The sequence below is a fragment of the Caretta caretta genome, chromosome 7, assembly GCF_965140235.1.
Source record: "Caretta caretta isolate rCarCar2 chromosome 7, rCarCar1.hap1, whole genome shotgun sequence".
Lineage (NCBI taxonomy): Eukaryota > Metazoa > Chordata > Testudines > Cheloniidae > Caretta > Caretta caretta.
In genome coordinates this window covers 40,052,992-40,071,057 of record NC_134212.1, presented here as the reverse complement: position 1 = coordinate 40,071,057, position 18,066 = coordinate 40,052,992, and the positions used below count along the sequence as shown (strand labels likewise).

Sequence of the window (18,066 nt, the reverse complement as noted above, 5' to 3'; positions counted from 1 at the left end):
CTTGCTTCCTTTTTGAAGGATCAGCAGAATAGAGAAATCATGGTTGAGGTACTCATTAAAATGTGCCTATTTTGGCAGCTTGGTCAAAAACAAAGCTGACACAGCTGCAGAAAGAAAGCAGCTTTCCCAAAGATTAGCAAAAGTAGGACCTTATCTGAAATAACATAAACTGACTTATCTTGGAAAAACCCCTGGAAGATGTCCTCCATGTCTCTTGCTGAAATCCTGTTATTAGTTGTCACATCTTCCACTCATTTCAAATGGACCTTCGGGAGTCAACACACTTTTTTTCTAGATGTCACTTCTCACAAATAGCTATAGTCTAACTGTCGTTTGTGAAATTCAGTTACATAGCAGAACATTTTGGCTTTTAACTCAGACATTTCTGACAAGGAAGAGTGTGTTTTTGATACTATCAGGTACTACATCAGTGACTTACCACCACTTTATGCATTTATACATGCTTTATAAATAGAGCTGGTTAGGAATTTTTCAGTAAAACGTTTTATCATTGGGAAATGCTGATTTGTTGAAACAAACTTTTTGTGAAAACTGTCAGCTTCAATGAACTTTTCAACTCTAAAAAAGGTTGGAAAGAATTTTTTTTTAAATTGTGGAGAGGTCTTGTTTTGATATTTTTAAATGAAAAATTTTGGTTGTGGGTTTGGACCAACTTTTCATTTAGAAATTTAAGCTAACTGTTAAAACAATTTCAAAACGTTCAACTTAGATTGGGTTTTTTTACTAATGTTTCAATTGATCAAAACGACTTTAATGAATCACAATTTCTTACAAATTTTTCAAGAATTCATCTTTTTGTCCTAATGTAGGATGGGGAAAAAAATTTGAAATTAGGAAATTTTCATGAGCTGGAAAAACCATTTCTGGAACATCTGTGTGAAGGCCTGCGGCAGGGGGACTGCAGAGCATGAATAACACGAAGGGGGTTTGGGGTTTTTGTTTTTTTTTTAATTCTCAGTACAAAGTAAACAACGTTAGTTATAACTATACAGATGCCATGAAAAAATGACAGGTTTCAGAGTAACAGCTGTGTTAGTCTGTATTCACAAAAAGAAAAGGAGGACTTGTGGCACCTTGGAGACTAACCACTTTATCTGAGCATAAGCTTTCGTGAGCTACAGCTCACTTCAGCGGCTGTATGCTGTGGAAAATACAGGGGGGAGATTTATATACAGAGAGAACATGAAACAATGGGTGTTACCATACACACTGTAAGGAGAGTGATCACTCAAGGTGAGCTATTACCACCAGGAGAGCAGGGGGACCTTTTGTAGTGATAATCAAGGTGGGCCATTTCCAGCAGTTGACAAAGTCTGAGGAACGCGGGGGGGGGGGGTAGGAATAAACATAAAAATATGATTGCTCTGGGCTTGTTGGCATCTAGACAAATACAGGAGGGGGTCAGAGGTAGCTGTGCTCCAGACCCTCCCAGCGAGCTAGACCTGGATCCCGCCACCAGCTAGAACCCCCTCAGTCTACCAGCCACCTCTCCAGAGCTGCTCTTGCCTGGGAAGAGTCTGCTGGGGAGACAGCAAATCTCCATACTGCCCATGGTCTCTCCTGGTGGAAAGGGGGACATCTCTCAAACCATAGCAGAACCTTTTCCCCTGCGTCCGGTCTAGCCTACAGTCCTCGCCCGCCGGTCTGTCCTCCACTTGGCCCGTCACCTCCTCAGTGCGTTTGGGGGGGGGCACTCCCCCGCTGCCCCCTGAGCTGCTCCTTTGCCCCGCTCCCACAATCACCCCCAGCGCCTGCCCCCACACAAGCCGCTTCGCTGCCCCCGCTTTGCTGCTGTCTCTGATCTGCACCTGCTGAGTCTCCTTCTCACCTCGCCCGCAGCACCCCGCCCAGCGCCCCTCCCGCCCGCAGCGCCGCTGCCCCTGTCCCCGCAGTCCTGCGCCGGGCCCGCTGTCCCGGGGCACACGCCCGTCGAGGCCGCCCCGCTGGGCGCGTGCCTGGCGCAGGGTCCCGGCCGGGCCGGGGGCTGTCCTAGAGACCCGCCCCCCCGGTTCTCGGAAGGGGCCCAAGCTGCGGCGCGGGGCCCCCGGGCGAGGTGACGGGGGCCGGCCCCCCGCACCCAGGTGTAGGACCCAGGCGGTGGGGGCGGGGCCGCTCGGCCCGGCTCCCCTCCTCCGGGTGGGCTCGCGCGTGCTGCGCGGGGAGGGCGAGCCAGAGCCCGGAGTGTGCAGCCGGCGCCGAGCTTTCCATGAACAGTCCTGTCGGGCAGGGCGAGCAGCGCGGGCGGGCTCCGGCACATGCGCCAGCAGCGGCGGCCGCGGCAGCAGCCTCCTCGGGAGCCCGGCAGGTAGGTGCGTGCGGTCCCGCAGCAGCTGCCCCACCGAGAGCTGCTGCTTGGCGCTTTCTCCGCGCCCAGCCGTCCCGGGGTGCTTGGCTGGCGCCGGGGGCGGGTGGACGGAGAAGCGTCGGGATTTGGGGTGTTGGTTGGGTCGGTTACACTCACGGGTCTCTCCGGTGACGACAAACCCCCAGCGAGCCCGTTACTGGCACTTTGTAATGCACGGGACCCGGCGGTCCTGCCCCGGGAATAGCCTCTACCTGTGGCATCTACCTGTCCTGCTCATGCCTCTCGCTTGAACCTGCTCTCAGGCCAGCTCTGTGTCAGCGAGGCGGGAGCGAGATCTCTATGTCTGTGCCACTTGCCTGAAGTTTCTTTACACCCTGTGGTACCTTGTGGGGCGTATGATATCTTGGGAATGATCTTTGTTTGCTTGTGCAGTTCTGAAAATGCAGAATTTTTGAAAACACATCCAGTGTTTCTAGCATGTAAGGGGTGAGGTGTTTCTAAAAGTTTGGTTCACAAGCTATTTTAATGCTTTGTGAGATGTGCAAAAAAATGGCTTTGCTTAAAATTTAGGATTTTCTACAGGGTGAACTAAATATCAAGCTCAGTTTCTATTCCCATCTATAAATAACACTTATAATGTAACTGCAGGTAGATACATCTTAGAGATAGAGGGGCTTATATCCAACAATATCAAATTGTGGACAGTTGCAAAAAGGGAATCTAAGACTATTGGCTACTATAAAAAGGCAACTAAGGTGGAATTGACACTGTAATCCTGTTAGTAGCTATAATCTTAGATTTCATTATATCAAATCTTAGGGGACTATTCCCTCATTTAAAAGACCAGGTTATAGATTTAGAGTTAATAACTACCTTTGCTGCACATGCATAAATTATTTATTATATGTATGTAAAGCAACCACCAAACACCTGTTAAGAATACTGCATGTCAGTCTATCACATAGATTTGTCTTCTTGCTGAGCTATTTGCTGAACATTTCCTATTTTCTCCCTATTTGCACCCTGTCATGTTGTTTTCCTCCACAATGTTATCAACAGTGGCACAGAATGCTTGAGATGCTCCTAGATGCCAAGAGCTTTGGTAATGAAGGTCAATGAACAGGAATTTGCCTAATGCCGGTATAAAGTCATTCCTGTTCCCAGTTTTCTCCCCAGAGGGTGACTGCTTGAAGGTGGTTAACCCCAGCCTAACTTGATTTTACCTACACATTTTGGATTGCAGAAGTAATTAGGTACAGGCACTCTTAAGGCCCTAGCAAGAACTGAATCAGTTCTCTCTGTTCCTCATTTTGTTATTCACTGAGCTAAACACTGATTTCTTGTTAACATGAAATCTTTGTTCTATTGAAGTAGACAGGGTGAAAAGAGAAAAAAAGTGTCAACATGAAACAAATAAGTGTTGTTAACTTGAATGACTAAAATATCAGACTCTTACACTAAAGAACTACTGTTTATATCACTTTTATTTAATGAACATGATAGTTCACCTGTTTACAAAAAAATAGGCATTGATGGTTCTGATGCTCTTCACCTTTTTATTTTTGTTTGAGTTGTTTTTTTATTGTTTGAGAAAGGATGGTGAGGCGGTATTGGAGACTTAGATAGTGGTGGTTGGAATATTTTTCTCTAAACAATGCATTGGGATGTGACAAATGTTCTATGAAGACACACATTTCAAATGAGATGCTATGGGAATGGTTGACAGAGCAGTCTGCATCTGGATTTTAAAGAGATTGTTCATTCAGCTCAATATGTTCATGAACTTCAGTTGATGGTGTTAATGTTTGAAAAGAGTGAACTGTGTCTGTTTAACAATATGTACAGTGAAAGTGCTGGAAATAAGATTTTGTTTTAAAAAATTATATCTCTAGATGTTTTCTTGTCTGTTAAATGTAACGTGTGTATTGTCAGTCCTTTGTTATGTATGAAACAGTTCTTGGACAAAAATAGGTGAACTATGTTCATTTAAAAATTAATTAGTCATTGTTTAGAACTGTTTAACAAGCTACAAAACATTGCACTGTTTTATAAAGAAATCTATTGAACAAAAATGAAGAGCAAAGTTTTTTTCAAGAGTAAGTTGAGCATTCTTTGGATATTATCTGAATCATTTGTATCTGGAAAACATGCAACCCTCACCCTATGACACTCTACATATGCTGACATTAAATTTTCCAGTGTCTTACTAAAAGTATTTTTGCAGAAGATGAAATAACATTTTAAATCAATGTGATTGTGCTTCAGTTTTGGTCTGTAATTAAAAAACACACTGATTTGAAAACATAGAGAGAGCTTAGTAACATATTTATAGCTTGTTAATGTGTTTCCAAGACTTGTAATTTCAATTCACTTATTTTCTTTGCTTAGCTGCATTTGAACTTATTTAAATCTATGTTCTCAATAGAGATGAGTGAACTTTAAAGAAAATCAGGTCAGGCGTAGATTCCAGGCATGTAACCCTTTTTGGATGCCCAGAAATAGCCACCAGAAATAGCATGACAAATTTCTTTTTCATGAACAAAGCTTTTTTTCTTTTCTTTTAAGGAAGAAAGAAGCTTCATAGAATCTCTCTACAGATATCAGAGCCTTGTAGAATGGATGTTTCTAGCTTATTTTATTAGAATTAATATAGCTAGTGTAATTTCTACTTTTCTGCTGTTGGACTTAGGGCCACTTGACTTCAGAAGTATGAGATTATTGGGGTTTATTTTAAAATAAAGATTTTTCTTAAAAAAAAAAAAAAAAGATTATCTTTGTATGCAGCTCATGAGCTTTTTCCTTAGAGGCAGATGCCGCTCATCTGTAGAAAAAAGGTTTGGGGGCATTAGATGTTTGGAAATTGACAAAAAAAAACAAAAGAAAATACCAGGAAAGGAACAAATTTGTTACTTGTTTTTTCTCAAATAGCTAATAAGAAAGCAGTTGTATTGACATAAGGTATAGGAAAAAATAGAACTATCTTATTATTTGAAACAACAGGTAGAATTAAACTACCACATGCCTTGTTTTTCAGGACTTCACAATTGAAGGAAATGATTAGTTTATCCTACAGTAAATGGAGCAGATCATAACCTCTTCCAGTGCTTTCTTTGTTCTCTATTGGACAGATTCAATTGCTAAGAAGCGATGAATTTTTAATCCCTAAGTAGATGATGTCATATTGACATCATCACATCCTTCATTTGATTGATTCTCATAAAAGAACAGTAATGAGATTTGATATGCATGTCTTAAAATTCTCCCTTCCCTTCAGGGGATTGCCTGACCTGCATGGCAAATTCCAGTGAATAACACTGAGTTCCAGCAAAAAAGACATTCCTTTATGGAAGCCAGGGTGGGACATGAAGGAGCAATGGACTGATCCTGATCGACTTAGAATTTAAGGACTTACATTCTCCCCATTTGAAGTTTAATCATGTATCTAGAAGTGGAGACATTGACCAATATTTTCAAACTTGGTGCTGCTAAATCCATGTTTAGGCACCTAAGCAAAGGTGACTTGATTTTCAAAGGTACTGAGCATATTCAGTTTACACTCACTTCACTTGGATTTGTGGAAGTTCAGCACTTCTGAAAATCAGGCCACTTTTATTTATGTTTGGATACCTAAGTTTAGGCACCCAGGTTGGCAAATGTTGATCATTAAGCACAAATATATTTGAAAGCTTTTTCCCCCAAAAAAACTACCAATCAAACCAAAATATTAGCCATAACTGTAACTGGGTATAATCTGATGATAATTGCAATGTTAGTTTTCTATGTTGATGACTATAAACGCTAATTAAAATAGTTGAAACTCTGATACAGTTGTATTAATACAGTAGAATTCTCCTATCATAAGCTTAGATTTAATGAAACTCGGTTTATTGAGAAGCAGAGCAAAATCCTAAACTCTTTCAATGCATTATTGTGTGAACATTGTAATTCTGATTATAGTAAGCCCCGTTTATAATGGAATTGTTCTTTAATTTAAATTCTTGTAAGAAAACTTCATTGTTTTTCATAAGGTAATCTGCTACAATTTTTAATTTTTAGTACAAAATTTTGGTATCATGTTTATTACACTAAAGCAAGGGTTTTAAAAGGAAAGACATGTCATTTAAATGATGGCTGGGGTAGGCTGCTGGTTTATAGAGCAGCTTGGGTATTTTTGCACAGATCTATGAATATTTATAGAATTCTATAAGTATAAGATAAATCACATGCAGCTTATTTTATACACTCTTTTATCTTAATCATTAATTGTATATGATAAATTTGAAATAATTCTGAGATTCAGCCATCAGGTTAAGTGAACTGTTCTTAATAAACTTGGAAGGCTTTTATTTCATTTGTGTGTGTGTGTGCGTAAATTTTGCTTTATCTCTCTCTTTATAAAGTATTGTGCATGATGAAAGACAGGGAAAAGAGGTGATCTTCATGTTGCTGTTGGTTCTTTATTGGGGTTTGGAAGGAGTTAAAGAATGAAGCCAACCTCTTACAAGCACCATCCTGGCGATTGCAGTTACTGCTCTCATCTTTGATTCTCAAAGACAACCACCAAGTTCGGTGAATATCCTGGAACTACATTTCAAAAGAAGCCAATGATTTAATAACCATGGGCAGGCTAATCTCAATGCAAGAGCTGGTGTTGAGTTGAATTAATGATATCAACTTATTTACTTAAGACACAGAAATCTTACATCATCAAGCCTGTCAGCTTCTGTAGTTCACCAGTGTTGTATTAGGAACTGTTGAGTAGTGATTGGGCATGGGCATTGTTAACAAGCAAGGGGGATGGTTGTTTTATAATTGAATCCATAAATGATAGGCACCCACACGTTATTGGTGCCAGATACATTTCTAAATAAATCCCATAAGCCTGTCTGCACCCATCTTGCATGAAATAATGAATTTTCATGAGCTGTAAACCTGTTCTAGAATGACTCAGGTATGACAAACAAACGATAGAACCCTAGTGTTAGAGAGAATCCTGATTTGATAATATTCCATGGAAATTTCTTTTCACTCTCCTCTCAGGATTGGCCACATGCTGTGAATCTTCTAGCTTGTGCCTGCATTGTACATTGAAAACAAAAGATGGGTTTGGACTTTGTGAAACATCTATGCCTTCTGACTGAATTTTAGATGATCACCAATGACATTTACATGGTTGTGCTGTAATGCAGTGACATATTTGGTTATATAAAATATGGAAAGCCAAGCATCTCAGAACCTTTTCTGAATGCTTTCTACTAGAGACTGTTACTGCAATAATGACCTTCTTGAACATGAGATGACCGCACCGACTTGGCCAAACAGAGAAGAACAATGAACATTTTCATTTTGGAAAAACAAGGTCAGTTGTGGCAATTGTTGAAGAAAATGAAAATGAGGCAGTCATGTCTTGTCATTGTACTGATTTAATGATAGTAAACAAGATGTGCAGTTTTTGTATTATATTATGTAAAAATACAAAAGGATGTAAAGCAGAACTTGATGCAAATCAACAGTTACCGTATCTATGTTATGTCTGATAGTTAACACAAATTAATACATTTCAAAAGTAAAAACAGCACAGTGACTGAAATATTCTGTTCCATTTGCTCTCTAAAGAATTATCTTAATCTGCAAAGGATATGAATAGGCAGCAAATTTTATGTTTGTTTTCCATTTTTGTTTTAGGCTCTAAATCAGAATAAATTTAGACATTGAATAGGTTACTACTGTTCCTAAAACATCTTTTAGTATTTTTCCATGTTTATTTTATAAAGGAATTCATCATAGAACATGAGACTTCTTCACACTGTTTTTACTGGTTCACTTAATAGGAACAAAATGTATAGCCACACTTTAGAAGTGTGTTTCTTTCAGATAAACCAAAAGTTCTTATGTCTCCTTAGATAAGGGAGCAAATCAACTTGACTAATTGATGCAAAACTTCTGTTAACTTCAGGGGACGTTTTCTTTCAGGATTTGGTCCTAAATTTACTAGTGCTGAAAATGATTTAAAAATTATTTTCGGTTTTTTCTTTCACAAATTCAAAGTACCAAGAAGTTCAAACATCAATTTGTAAATAGTAGTGTTAGCAACGAAATGTGTGAGATTGCAAAGAAACACTAGCATTTTGTAGGGATATTCTGTGGCTATGCAAAATGAATTTGTAATGATTTTAACAATTATTTAAAATTAGGCAAATACACAAGCTTGTGAAAATGAGGATGCTGACAGTATCGGCAGTGGTAACTGTGTAATCTGCAAGCCAGGGACTAAATACCGCTCATTAACAGTAATACCTGGAGTAACTTCATTAGCTTTCGTGTCAATACTTTGGATTTAGCCCAGGGTAATAGGCCCAACATAGTCAGACAATTTAAATTCTGATCTCTTTATGTTTCTGTTCCAATTTCTCACACTGCCAGTGTGATCAGCTTTTAACATGAAGAGACACTGCAGGTTTTAGCTATAATTCTGCTTTCATATTGGTTCACTCATAGTTCTGCAATACAAAACCCGTCAGATGTATTTTCATTTGGAAACCTGGAATGCACAGAAGGTGTAGATTCTGTGGTAAAAGGCAAATGTTGCACACTAGCTACTAAATCACTTACAGTATTCACTTCAGCATTTTGTAAATGGAATATTTGTCTTGCTCTTAAGAAATCCAGATGTGCAAATGTTGTTCATGGAAATAGAGTAAATAAATCAAAACCGTATTTCTACCTGACTTGAAGTAGGCATTATCCACTACATAGATTCAGATGTAGGTTTTGACAATCTAACTTTAAGATTTAAATCTCAATAAGCCAGAGACTCATTTCCATGTTTATTGTTCTGAAATCATTTCCAGGCACCGAATTGCATCTCAAAAAGAATATCTGTTGCTGGACAATGAATTAAAAACACTACAATGTTTGACTACAATACATTTTTAGTCACTTCAAATAGTGAATAAATGTTTAACTTTTACTCTCACAATTTTATTAGCAAGAAATCCAGTTATTTATTTATTATAGCCTTCACACTGTTACTTAAGCCTGACTGTAACCTAAGCTATGGAATTATCCTTGTTAAAAATAGTTTAATGAATATAAATTTGAATGATCCATCAGATCTAAAGATATACCATAAGTCAAATCAAGCCCGACATCTGTACTTTTAAGCTATATGATTTTTATTATCATATTTTATGAAAAATATTTAATATATGGGGAAATCTGGTCAAGTTTTTACCTTTCTTTTTTTACACCACTTCTTAAAAACACAGCAAATATTATAAGAAGGATACATAAGGAAGGGAGTAAAGATTTTTTTTAAATAGAAAAAAATATTAATTTCCTTTTGATATTGGAATATTTTGCCTTTGCAGTGTCTGACCAGTCTATATATAATAGTTAATTATATAGCTCCATAAACTAAGTGACAAAAGCAAAACTGTGCACAGTAAAAAGGAAGAAGAGCCTCTTTTGGAATGGTTGAATATTGAATTGGAGGTAAGAGTACATGTCAGAAACCTATTTGCTTGGGAAGTTTCATTTTAAAAAGTAAATATACCTTTTCAGACAGACTGTATGTCTGTTACATTCCATATCTTTGTTGCATTTAAGGGAGAAAATAGAAATATAAGATTTTCTATCACAAGGGCTGATCCTGCATTCCTTGTGCAAGTAAAACTTCCATTTACTTATTCATCTATCTTCATTAAGTAAAGTGACACAACTGACCCCAAGATGTGAACCTCTTTTCAGATATGTGTTTTCTGAATATATGCTGTCATAAATATAAAGGGAAGGCTAACCACCTTTAAATCCCTCCTGGCCAGAGGAAAAAAACCTTTCACCTGTAAAGGGTTAAGAAGCTAAAGATAACCTCGCTGGCACCTGACCAAAATGACCAATGAGGAGACAAGATACTTTCAAAGCTGGGGAGAGGGGGAAACAAAGGGTTCTCTCTGTCTGTGTTTTTCTTTTGCTGGGACCAGAGCAGGAATGCAGGTCAGAACTCCTGTAAAGGATTAATAAGCAATCTAGTTAGATGTGCGTTCGATTCTGTTTTGTTTAAATGGCTGATAAAATAAGTTGTGCTGAATGGAATGTATATTCCGGTTTTTGTGTCTTTTTGTAACTTAAGGTTTTGCCTCGAGGGATTCTCTATGTTTTGAATCTGATTACCCGGTAATGTATTTACCATCCTGATTTTACAGAGGTGATTCTTTTACTTTTTCTTCAATTAAAATTCTTCTTTTAAGAACCTGATTGCTTTTTCATTGTTCTTTAGATCCAAGGGTTTGGGTCTGAATTCACCTATGCAAATTGGTGAGGATTTTTATCAAGCCTTTCCCAGGAAAGGGAGTGTAGGGTTTGGGAGGATTTTGGTGGGGAAAGACATTTCCAAGCGGACTCTTTCCCGGTTATATTTGTGAGACGCTTGGTGGTGGCAGCAATAAAATACAGGGACAAAAGGAAAACTAGTTTGTACCCTGGGGAAGTTTTAACCTAAGCTGGTAAAAATAAGCTTAAGGGGTTTTCATGCAGGTCCCCACATCTGTACCCTAGAGTTCGGAGTGGGGAAGGAACCTTGACATGGTGGCAGAGTGGTGGGATTAACTTGAAATAATTTTGACATCAATTTGAGATTTTTTGAACCAGAAGCATGGATTTTTTTAAAGGAAAATATTTTTTTTTCCTTTGGGCTGCTGGAAAGCAGGTTTTAAGCTGAAAGCAGTTAGAGGTTTTTTTTTTTTTGTCTCTGCTTGGGAGGCAGAGCAGAGACAAAAGGGAATTGTCTTTTGTGAACTGGAGTTTTCTCTACTTATAGGCAGGGTAGTTAACCTCCTGCAGGGAAATTCACAAGTCTTCACAGACCTGAAGTTGATTTCTTTTTAACCTAAGAGCAACTAGAGGGGTTTTCTGTCTATTTGCCTGGAGACAAAGGTGTTGGTTTTGGGGGGTTTTTTTTAGGATTTTTCTGTAGGCTGGCAATCACTATCAGAGAACATAGGTATCCGGTTACAGCACAACATATATATATTTGTTTGTTTTGTTTTATTTCTAACTCTCGGGTGTAAAGTTAGTTAAAAACAGAGAGGCTAACATGACAGAAACCAAGGCACAACACAAATTGGAGTTAACCAGACTGGAGGCAGCGAAAGAGGCAGAAAAAGCCCTAGAGACTGCTCACAGGAGAGCTATGGAGGCAAGGGAAAAAGAAATGGAGGAGAAGGAAAAAGAGAGGAAGCATGCACTGGAGATGGAGAAGGTAAGGGCTGAGCAGAATCTACTGGATAACCCTAACAATCCTTCCCCAACAATCCACAAATGGGAGCGACTGTGTCCACAGTATAATGAATCCAGTGATATTGCTGAATATTTTCTCACCTTTGAGAGACTGTGCATTCTCCATAAAATTCCTGAAGCTCACAAGATGACCACATTGGTCGCAAAATTGACTGGAAGAGCTCTGGACATATTCAATAAGATGCCTATTGATGAGGCTTCTGACTATAATAAGTTCAAGGATTTGGTTTTAAAGCAATTTCAAATTACATCTGAAACGTACAGAGTAAAATTTTGAACCCTTAAGAGAGGGCCTCGACTAAGTAATGTGGCTTAACTAAACCAGATGAAGGATCTGTTAGATAAATGGGTCCAAGGAAGGGGTGTCACTAGCTTTAACGGAATGCATGATTTGATAGCTCAGGAGCAATTCCTGAATATGTCCAAGGAGGAAATAAAGGTGTTTATGGGATAAGGAAATAGACTCTGCAGAAAGTCTTGCTTTTTATGCTGATCAATACGAGTAGTCCCAGACCGCCAGAGAGGTGGGGCAAGCCGGAACAAAACGGGTGGAGGGAGGAGAGAGGAACAACCCTGGTCGCACTTGGAGCGGATACCCGAAGGGAAACCCTCAGACCACCCCCTACTACCCGGGGCAGCCTGGGGCCCCAACTATGCACCAAGGAATACTCCAGACACCTTGTCGTCCTGCCTCACTGTTCTCCAGCAACCCACCTTGCCCCAGTGATCCGTCAACTGGACGATGTTTTAAATGTAGTGAGCTGGGGCACGTATAGGCCAACTGCCCCAAGAACCCCAACAGATTACAGTTCATTGCACCGGAATCACACCAGAGGTCTTCAGGTCCAGATACCTCCCAGATACCCTTGGAGCATAGGGAAACTGTGAGTGTGGGCGGGAAGAAGGTCACCACGTGAGGGACACCAGAGTGCAAGTGTCGGCTATCCATGCTTCCTTAGTGGACCCCACTTTAATCGACCCAGAGATCCAAGTGACAATTCAACCCTTCAAGTCTAACTCTTTCAATTTGCCTACAGCCAAGTTGCCTGTCCAGTACAAGGGCTGGTCAGGAACGTGGTCTTTTGCAGTATATGATGATTATCCCATCCCCATGCTGTTGGGGGAAGACTTGGCCAATCATGTGAAGCTAGCCAAGAGGGTGGGAATGGTCACCCACAGCAAGGCTAAGCAAGCCGTCACGCCTAGCTCTGTTCCGGAAACTTCTACCAGGACCTGGTCCGAGGTGATGGAACTGGACCCCATGCCAGCATCTGTAACAGCAGTAGTGGATCCAGTCCCAGAGAGCCAGTCCCAGAACTGGAACTGGCGGAACAACCAGCACCAGACCCATTGCCAACACTGAATCCAGTACTTGCAACCCCAACACCAGAGGGCCCCACCGAACCTGTACCAGCAGCAGCAGATAACCCTACACAAGAGGCTCAGCCCGAGCCTGAAACCCAACATAGTGCACCAGCGGAGAGCGGTTCACAGTCAACAGAAACAGCCCCATCCCCTACATCGCTTCCAGAGGGACCAAGCCTAGGTCCACAATCCAATGAGGAACTGATGTCTCCAGCATCAAGGGAAGAATTCCAGACCGAACAGGAAGCAGATGAATGCCTCCAGAGAGCTTGGACGGTGGCACGGAGCAACCCACCGCCTCTCAGCTCTTCTAATCGATCCAGGTTTGTTGTAGAAAGAGGACTTTTGTACAAGGAAACTCTTTCTGGTGGACACCAGGAAGACTGGTATCCTCAGAGACAGTTGGTAGTTCCAACTAAGTACCGGGTCAAGCTCTTGTGCTTAGCCCACGATCATCCTAGTGGCCATGCTGGGGTGAACAGGACCAAAGACCGTTTGGGGGGGTCATTCCACTGGGAGGGAATGGGCAAGGATGTTTCTACCTATGTCCGGTCTTGTGAAGTATGCCAAAGAGTGGGAAAACCCCAAAACCAGGTCAAAGCCCCTCTCCAGCCACTCCCCATCATTGAAGTTCCATTTCTGCGAGTAGCTGTGGATATTCTGGGTCCTTTTCCGAAAAAGACACCCAGAGGAAAGCAGTACATACTGACTTTCATGGATTTTGCCACCCGATGGCCAGAAGCAGTAGCTCTGAGCTACACCAAGGCTAAAAGTGTGTGCCAGGCACTAGCAGACATTTTTGCCAGGGTAGGTTGGCCCTCCGACATCCTCACAGATGCAGGAACTAATTTCCTGGCAGGAACTATGGAAAGCCTTTTGGAAGCTCATGGGGTGAATCACTGAGTTGGCACCCCTTACCATCATCAAACAAATGGCCTGGTGGAGAAATTTAATGGGACTTTGGGGGTAAATTCGTAAATGAGCACTCCAATGATTGGGACCTAGTGTTGCAGCAGTTGCTCTTGCCTACAGAGCTTTACCACATCCCAGTTTAGGGTTTTCACCATTTGAACTTATATATGGCTGTGAGGTTAAGGGGCCATTACAATTTGTGAAGCAGGAATGGGAGGGGTTTACACCTTCTCCAGAAACTAACATTCTGGACTTTGTAACCAACCTACAAAACACCCTCCGAATCTCTTTAGTCCTTGCTAAAGAGAACCTAAATGATGCTCAAAAAGAGCAAAAAGCCTGGTATGATAAACATGCCAGAGAGCGTCCCTTCAAAGTAGGGGACCAGGTCATGGTCTTAAAGGCACTCGAGGCCCATAAAATGGAAGCGTCATGGGAAGGGCCATTCACTGTCCAGGAGCGCCTGGGAGGTGTTAATTATCTCATAGCATTCCCCACCTCAAACCGAAAGCCTAAGGTGTACCATATTAATTCTCTAAAGCTCTTTTATTCCAGAGAATTTAAAGGTTTGTCAGTTTACAGCCCAGGGAGGAGATGACGCTGAGTGGCCTGAAGGTGTCTACTATGAAGGGAAAAGTGCTGGTGGCGTGGAAAGGGTGAACCTCTCCATGACCCTTGGGCGTATGCAGCGACAGCAGATCAAGGAGCTGTGCGCTAGCTACGCGCCGACATTCTCAGCTACCCCAGGACTGACTGAATGGGCATACCACTCCATTGACACAGGTAATGCTCGCCCAATTAAAGTTCAACTTTACCAGGTGTCTCCTCAAACTAAAACTGCTATAGAACGGGAGATCCAGAATATGTTACAGATGGGTGTAGTCTGCCCCTCTGGCAGTGCATGGGCATCTCCAGTGGTTCTAGTTCCGAAACCAGATGGGGAGATATGTTTTTGCGTGGACTACCATAAGCTAAATGCTGTAACTCGCACAGACAACTATCCAATGTCACGCACAGATGAACTGTTAGAGAAACTGGGACAGGCCCAGTTCATCTCTACCTTGGACTTAACCAAGGGGTACTGGCAGGTACCGCTAGATGAATCCGCCAAGGAAAGGTCAGACTTCACCACACATGTCGGGCTATATGAATTTAATGTACTCCCTTTCGGGCTGCGGAATGCACCTGCCACCTTCCAAAGACTTGTAGATGGTCTCCTAGCGGGATTAGGAGAATATGCAGTCGCCTACCTTGACAATGTGGCCATATTTTCGGATTCCTGGGCAGAACACCTGGAACATCTACAAAAAGTCTTTGAGCGCATAAGGGAGTCAGGACTAATTGTTAAGGCTAAGAAGTGTCAAATAGGCCTAAGCAGAGTGACTTACCTTGGATACCAGGTGGGTCAAGGAACTATCAACCCCCTACAGGCCAAAGTGGATGCTATCCAAAAGTGGCCTGTCCCAAAGTCAGAGAAACAGGTCCAATCCTTCTTTGGTTTGGCCGGATATTACAGGCGATTTGTACCACAATACAACCAAATCGCCACCCCACTGACAGACCTAACCAAAAAGAAACAGCCAAATGTCGTTCAGTGGACTGAAGAGTATCAGAAAGCCTTTAACCAGCTTAAAGCGACACTCATGTCTGACCCTGTACTAAGGGCCCCAGACTTTGACAAACCGTTTCTAGTAATCACAGATGCATCCAAGCGTGGTGTAGGAGCAGTTTTAATGCAGGAAGGACCGGATCAAGAATTCCACCCTGTAGGGTTTCTCAGCAAGAAGCTGTCTGAGAGGGAAAGCAACTGGTCAGTCAGTGAAAAAGAATGTTACACTATTGTCTATGCTCTGGAAAAGCTACGCCCATACATTTGGGGACGGCGTTTCCACCTGCAAACCGACCATGCTGTGCTATAGTGGCTTCGTACAGCCACGGGAAATAACAAAAAACTTATTCGGTGGAGTTTAGTTCTCCAAGATTTTGATTTCGACATACAACACATCTCAGGAGCTTCTAACAAAGTGACTGATGCACTCTCCCATGAAAGTTTCCCAGAATCAACTGTTTAAAATCGTCCTTGAGATGTGGAAAATATTGTTCGTCTTTATATACTTGGTAGTATATTTAGAGGTGCATGTGTCTTATTAACTCTGTTTTCTCCTAGAGCTCCAGGAAGAATCACAGCCAGCGTTTCACCCTATCTGTGATTTGGGGGGCATGTCATAAATATAAAGGGAAGGCTAACCACCTTTAAATCCCTCCTGGCCAGAGGAAAAAAACCTTTCACCTGTAAAGGGTTAAGAAGCTAAAGATAACCTCGCTGGCACCTGACCAAAATGACCAATGAGGAGACAAGATACTTTCAAAGCTGGGGAGAGGGGAAAACAAAGGGTTCTCTCTGTCTGTGTTTTTCTTTCTCTGGGACTAGAGCAGGAATGCAGGTCAGAAGTCCTGTAAAGGATTAATAAGCAATCTAGTTAGATGTGCGTTCGATTCTGTTTTGTTTAAATGGCTGATAAAATAAGTTGTGCTGAATGGAATGTATATTCCGGTTTTTGTGTCTTTTTGTAACTTAAGGTTTTGCCTTGAGGGATTCTCTATGTTTTGAATCTGATTACCCTGTAAGGTATTTACCATCCTGATTTTACAGAGGTGATTCTTTTACTTTTTCTTCAATTAAAATTCTTCTTTTAAGAACCTGATTGCTTTTTCATTGTTCTTAAGATCCAAGGGTTTGGGTCTGTGTTCACCTATGCACATTGGTGAGGATTTTTATCAAGCCTTCCCCAGGAAAGGGGATGTATGGCTTGGGGGGATTTTGGGGGGAAAGACGTTTCCAAGTGGGCTCTTTCCCGGTTATATTTGTGAGACGCTTGGTGGTGACAGCAATAAAGTCCAGGGACAAAAGGAAAACTAGTTTGTACCCTGGGGAAGTTTTAACCTAAGCTGGTAAAAATAAGCTTAGGGGGTTTTCATGCAGGTCCCCACATCTGTACCCTAGAGTTCAGAGTGGGGAAGGAACCTTGATATATGCCATGTAAAAGTGTACTGTTTTTATGTGGTGTGTGGAATTGTTATATTTCTATTGCAATTTAAGTGTCTTTAGAACTCAGAATTGATACTTGCCGGGTCAGAGAGATGTAGTAAGATGTCCTTACGAATCAGAATCTTGGGACTGTTATTAGCTAACTAGATTTTTCTGGCTAAAGTGGGCGTATAGCATCAGTCTCATAAATGATATGCTGCCTACAGGGGGATGGTATCTGTCTGGCATGTCTTTTAAATTTTTCACTACTATAATCTCATTTTTCCACCAAGTGACTTTATTTTCTTTCCGAATGTTTATAGTGAAGTTGAGACGCTAATCCTGGACGTTGGAAACATTTTAGGGTTTAAAAGCATGGCCTCCATCTTTGGTCAACAGCAAGAGAACACTGTTGGGTATGTTTTTCTTTTCCTGAATTTCTTTTCAGGCCATTGAAAGCCTAAGGAGACATTCAGCATGGCAGAGATGCACAGATTCCTCCTACTGTACTGATGATCAGCACAGACATTACTGAAAACATGCAGAGGCTTTGCAGCCTTGTGTAAGAGTAAATGTTATAAACACCAGCAAGGGGTAGATACAATCAGATGAATGCTTTTAATTATAATTTAAATAATTCCGAATGACCAGGGGGGGTTGCTTCTGGGGAAAATATGTATAATCCCGAAACCTGCAGAAACTAAAATGAACATTTTATTATCTAAATTATTTGTTTATATAACTAGAAGGATAGTGGGGGGATGGACCCTCAAGTAGTATGTGTGTGTTATTCACTTGATATGTTCCTCCTTTTCAGTAGAGTGAAAAAGGTTAAGATATTCTGAATCCTAATTTAGTTTAGTATTAATGCTGTTGTTAATGCTAATCTTATGTATAAAGCCACTATTAGTTCAACAAAATAAACAAGCTACAGCTATTAATGTTTTTAAATATTTAAATTTTTTAAATGAATGATAGCAGTATTTACTCAGGCCAGATTCTTTAAGGGCTTGACTGTTCAGAGTGCACACATCCCACAGTAAAGGATAACTCACGAGTCATTCTTCTTTGGGGCACTTCTGAATGCACAAAGCCTGTGCAACCATTATTGTCTCTTTGTGGAGTACAGTATACTAGT

The 18,066-nt window shown here is 41.1% G+C and overlaps 1 protein-coding gene across 6 annotated transcripts in view; it reads left to right on the top strand.

The window, feature by feature from the left end:
• The first annotated feature begins 2,043 nt into the window (after positions 1-2,043).
• SLC6A1 (solute carrier family 6 member 1) overlaps positions 2,044-18,066 on the top strand; it is a 110,945-nt gene continuing 94,922 nt past the window's right edge. Inside the window, exons 1-3 of one of the 6 annotated variants that reach the window (XM_048858229.2) lie at positions 2,044-2,326; positions 6,727-6,895; positions 7,367-7,685. The gene's annotated coding sequence lies outside the window, so the exon portion shown is untranslated. Of the gene's footprint in view, positions 2,331-6,726; positions 6,896-7,366; positions 7,686-17,251; positions 17,345-18,066 lie in introns of those variants that run through there. The other 5 variants (XM_075130563.1, XM_048858234.2, XM_048858230.2 and 2 more) reach the window with 5 other exon arrangements.